Genomic DNA, 6,000 nt, shown 5'->3' with positions numbered 1-6,000 from the left:
CACCCCGCCCCTACCTCCGTCGCCAAGCACCTCCCCGCCACCGTCTCTCCCCTCTCTATAAGCCCCCCAACCCATCCTTTTTAGTTAATAGACGTTAATGTTAAGTAGTAGATAATGTTGATGTTTTTTAGTTAGGGTAATAATAGACGATGTTAAGTAGTAGATAATGTAGATGTTAATTAGTTCAGTAGGGTTTAGTTTTTAAATTGAGTTTTTTTAACTAGATGTTAATTAGGGCAGTAGGGTTTAGTTTAGAGTAAAGTTTAGTTCAGTAGTTAACTAAATATAATCTATATTTGGTTTTTGAATTGAGTTTGAGAGAGCATGTATGATTTGTGTAGATTTTCTTGAAGTGTCAGACGCTATAGGACATGCAAATTTGAAGTGGTCAGGATATATGCAAATTCCTCAATTGTGTTTGCCCATGTTTCGATTGTGCCCAAGTGGCCTTTTGTTGTTTCCAGGGAATGAAGCTGAGTGGCCTATGTTTTACCGGAATGTTGATTCATTTCCGTTCTGGCAAATTTCAGGTTCTCGATTTGTCCACTTTTTAACAAAGGTCATGCCGAAATTTTCCATGAATTTCGGCATGACTTGTGCTACAAACTAGGACATATCGAGTGCCCGAGATTTGCCGCACCAGGAAGGAGTCAACGTTCCTGCAAAACATAGGCCTTTTGTATATCATTATTCATTTTATTAGGTCTAGAATTAATTTACTAGATTTAATCGTAGGAAACATGGCTAGCAACGATGAAGGACAGGGTTCTGGTGATTGCGACGACGTCTACCAGGCGGCAGACGGATTTTTTAGCCTTGCCGACGATCAACCGGTGGCATCGGGGATTGAGACCGACACGCAGACCGGTGTTGAGACTGAGACCGGCGCTGAGACTGAGACCGGCGCTGCCTCGGGGAGCGGAGCCGGTGTAGAACCGAAAGCAAAGAGGCAACGACTTCCTAACAAACTCAAGACTACTAGACTGGTGGTCACGGAGGTGGACGACGGCAATTTTGAGCCAAAGACGCCCGAGGAAGCGCGTCGATGCTACGGCAATCAAATAGGCTGCATCGTACAGACAACCGCCACCATCAACGATGAGAAACTACCGAAGATAGAAAATATGAGGAGCTCCCTCCTAAAGAAGTTTCACCAGATATTCTTGTTCCCGGGCCGAAATGAGAAGGATTATGAAGATCCAGATGAGGACCCGGCAATGAAGAAGATAAACAAACATGCCATGACCAAGTTTAGCAACGCGTTGGCCGCCTGGAAAAATCGAGTGAAAGCAAAGATCATCGACAAGAAGGAACCCTACTCCGAGATTGTAAAGAATAATCCGACAATCACGGAAGAGCAGTTTCAAATATTCAAGGAGGCTTGCGAGGCCGAAGCTGCCAAAAAAAAGTCTCAGTACATGAAGGGGCTTCAAGAGAGGAACATTGGGAGCCACCACCTCGGAAGTCGTGGTTACGGCGGAAAGAGGTCCAAATGGGCCAAGGAGGACGCGGAAGCCGCGAGTCTTGGCATCCCAGACCCCTTGGCGTGACGTCCTCAGGGCCCAGAACCGTTGGGACCCAGTGAAGGTTTACGAGACAACACCGGTCATTACAGAGTTCATGAGATTGCTGGTAATTTTAGTTTCTGATCAATTCGACTGCACACGTTAGTCATATTTGTAAACGATCCTTGTGCCTTTTGCAGAGAGAGCAGCACTGGATTGCGGCCGAAAGCGACTCGCCGTCTGAGGCATTGGCGAGGCCCAAGTGGGACACTCCATTCAACCGGGCGTTGAACATATTGAAACGACAACCGGTGGATACTCGACCGCCGTATGGACGCATGCACGGTGTCGGAGACGGCGCCACGTGGAAGAAGTACTACCGTGAGACCACGGAGGAGAGAAAGGAAAGATGGAGGTTAACTGAAGAAAACATCAACAAGAAGGTTGAGATTGCGGTTGAGAAGAAATCATCTCAGACAGTCGCAACAGCGGTAGCTGCCGCAAAACAGGTGGTTGCAGATTTGTCTACTTCCTTGGTGACGGGCGTCATCACTTGGACAAGGCAAAATCCAGAAAAAAAACGCAGAGGACTTTCCCCTTGCCGACTTCTTGGGGAGCAGCTTGACTAGCGTTGCACCAGCACCTGCTCCCGCACCGGACGTGCTCGGTGGTGCTTCGTCTTTGGCTGAGCTCGACGCCCTCACGGTATCTGTCACACCGGCCCCCTTCAATATAAATGTATAATCTCCCATTTTCGTTGCCTTTCGGATGTCTCACGTCACAGACTTTTCTTTGCAGGCCGACGGAACCCCGTGCACCATATTGTACACCATCGGCGACCAGAAGGTGGACGTGGGGAAGGCGACGACAATGAAGCCAAAAGAACCATTGTTCCACAGCCGGCCGACCCCCCGAACGTCTTCAAGGTTTCCGTGGCCAGTGTCGAACCGGGCCACGAGAATTTGCCTCCTCCAATACTAGCGGGGGATGACGATGAGACACCATGGCGGCTTGGTGATTGTTGCAATGGGTGGGTCCTGTTGTGGCCAAAGAGTCTGCTTCGTCTGGAGGCGGCCGGGAGCACACCCACGAGCACGCAGCCTCAGCAAGGTATGAACATCAACACCCCACCTACCCAATTAGCGTCGGGTGTCGGGTTGGGTGATAGCGGACGGGGTAAGGAGGAGGCTCCATTAGTCGCTGATGACGTCACCATGGATGAGGATGAGGACGACGATGGCGCTGAACACCATGTCTATACTGGCGCCTCCTCAGGGTTTGAGCGTCATGAGTCGGTGCCTGAATTGCCGTCTCAACGTATTATGGACGACCTTCCTGAAGGAAATATGCCCTAGAGGCAATAGTAATGTTATTATTTTTATTTCCTTATATCATGATAAATGTTTATTATTCATGCTAGAATTGTTATCCGGAAACATAATACTTGTGTGAATACATAGACAAACTAAACGTCACTAGTATGCCTCTACTTGACTAGCTCGTTAATCAAAGATGGTTATGTTTCCTAACCATAGACATGTGTTGTCATTTGATTAACGGGATCACATTATTAGGAGAATGATGTGATTGACATGACCCGTTCCATTAGCTTAGCACCCGATTGTTTAGTGTGTTGATATTGCTTTCTTCATGACTTATACATGTTCCTATGACTATGAGATTATGCAACTCTCGTTTGCCGGAGGAACACTTTGTGTGCTACCAAACGTCACAACGTAACTGGGTGATTATAAAGGAGCTCTACAGGTGTCTCCAAAGGTAAATGTTGGGTTGCCGTATTTCGAGATTAGGATTTGTTACTCCGATTGTCGGAGAGGTATCTCTGGGCCCTCTCGGTAATGCACATCACATAAGCCTTGCAAGCATTGCAACTAATGAGTTAGTTGTGAGATGATGTATTACGGAACGAGTAAAGAGACTTGCCGCTAACGAGATTCAACTAGGTATTAAGATACCGACGATCGAATCTCGGGCAAGTAACATACCGATGACAAAGGGAACAACGTATGTTGTTATGCGGTCTGACCGATAAAGATCTTCATAGAATATGTGGGAACCAATATGAGCATCCAGGTTCCGCTATTGGTTATTGACCGGAGACATGTCTCGGTCATGTCTACATTGTTCTCGAACCCGTAGGGTCCGCACGCTTAAGGTTTCGATGACAGTTATATTATGAGTTTATGAGTTTTGATGTACCGAAGTTAGTTCGGAGTCCCGGATGTGATCACGGACATGACGAGGAGTCTCGAAATGGTCAAGACATAAAGATTGATATATTGGACGACTATATTCGGACACCGGAAGTGTTCCGGGTGATTTCGGAGAAAACCGGAGTGCCGGAGGGTTACCGGAACCCCCTCGGGAGAAGTAATGGGCCTTATGGGCCTTAGTGGAGAGAGAGGGGCGACCAGGGTGGGCCGCGCGCCCCCTCCCCCTCTGGTCTGAATTGGACTAGGAGAGGGGGGGCGGCGCCCCCCTTTCCTTCTCCCTCTCCCCCTTCCTTTCCCCCTCCTAGTAGGAGTAGGAAAGAGGGGAGTCCTACTCCTACTAGGAGGAGGACTCCTCCTTGGCGCGCCATAGGGCCGACCGGCCTCCTCCCCTTGCTCCTTTATATACAGGGGGAGGGGGCACCCCTAGACACACAAGTTGATCCACGTGATCGTTTTCTTAGCCGTGTGCGGTGCCCCCTTCCACCATACTCCTCGATAATATTGTAGCGGTGCTTAGGCGAAGCCCTGCGACGGTAGAACATCAAGATTATCACCACGCTGTCGTGCTGGCGGAACTCTTCCCCGACACTTTGCTGGATCGGAGTCCGGGGATCGTCAACGAGCTGAACGTGTGCTAAAACTCGGAGGCGTCGTAGTTTCGGTGCTTGATCGATCGGGCCGTGAAGACGTATGACTACATCAACCGCGTTGTCATAACACTTCCGCTGTCGGTCTACGAGGGTACGTAGATCACACTCTCCCCTCTCGTTGCTATGCATCACCATGATCTTGCGTGTGCGTAGGAATACGTTCTCTAACACTTCCGGTAGTAAAGAAGTCTAGGAAGAGAGCGAGGCAAGGCAAAAAAATTGATTCTATGATCCAGCCGCCTCAGCAGCCTCGGCTTTAGGACCGTATAGATATCCCCGATGCGGATAAATGGCATATCCCCGGTCAACCAATCCTACCTGCAACAGCGCTACGGGCTAGATTCGGCGATCTAAGGGGACTTCATGATGATGTGCTGCGGGTAGAGAAAGGCCTCATCTCCTCGAAAGATCCAGGATACCCACTCTATGTGGTTAACGTTCCGCGGCAAATGTCGTACGTCGACAACTTCCCTGCTGATTAGTTCTTCCTCCGATTCGATTACATATTCGACATGTTTCATGTGAAGAAGCTGGATTTAACGTTTGTCCGCCTTTATGCCTTGCACATGAACTACATCATCGGGGTTGTGCAGATATCTAATATCTGTGTCGCTGACCCGTACTACATGCACGAGGGATTTTTGGGAGTCTGTGCAAAGCACCGTGAATACGCGAGGGATTACATCGTCAATTTCATGCTCGCCAATAAGGACAAGGAGGAGATTCTCATGCCTTATCATCCCGTGTAAGTCATCCGCGCTGCTATCCTTCCTTCGATTTCAATCATTCATTTGCACGGTGGAGGATAATTAATTTGAGGTGTACTTATTTTGCGCAGCGGCGGGCGCGCCGTCCTCATCATCCTCTACCCCCGATTCTCCCACGCTCTTTACTTGGACTCGTCGAAGAACATTCACAAAAAGGATTACACCCACATCAAGGATGTTCTCGATAGTGCTATGTTTTACTACCAAGCAAGGGGTGGAGAGGTCAGTGACAAGAAGACAAGGGGCAGCAGGGCCGCCTTCGGCCATAAGACCGACTTCTGCTGCATCCAGCAACCGAACGATTCTCTTAATGATGGATTCTATGTCCTACACCACATGCTGGAGTACAGACGGGATCACCAGAACCTTCGCATGTCACCTAGATCCGGCGATGCCCATATTCTGCAATGGGCAAAGGACATAGGAGATATCGAGGATCATCGACTTCGAGCTGAGTTCTATAACATCCAGCGCGAACTTGCCCAAATCATCATGAAGGAGGTCGTCGGAAAAACAGGGATGTTCTACGGAGAAGGACAAATATCGCGGGAAGACGTCCGAACATGGATAGCTTCTCAACGTCTCGACATGAAGCCTTTCACTAAGCTCAAGGACTGTCTCCCTGACTTGGATGGATGGAACGACATGTTGGAGTGATTGTCGATATATGACAATGTGTCCGTTTAGTCCATACTTTCTGTATGAAAAAACTTTGAGTTATGCACGGTAAAACTTTATTTGTGATGTAGTTAAACCGTCCTCCTCCTCGACTAGCGAAAATCACTCTAGTTAGGGCATTTTGGGGTACGATGAACTTTGTTATTTATGCTTATGATATGTTGTT

This window comes from Triticum dicoccoides, chromosome 7A (assembly GCF_002162155.2).
Source record: "Triticum dicoccoides isolate Atlit2015 ecotype Zavitan chromosome 7A, WEW_v2.0, whole genome shotgun sequence".
NCBI classification, from domain to species: domain Eukaryota; kingdom Viridiplantae; phylum Streptophyta; class Magnoliopsida; order Poales; family Poaceae; genus Triticum; species Triticum dicoccoides.
The sequence above is the reverse complement of the archived record's forward strand: the minus strand, read 5'-3'. Positions refer to the sequence as shown.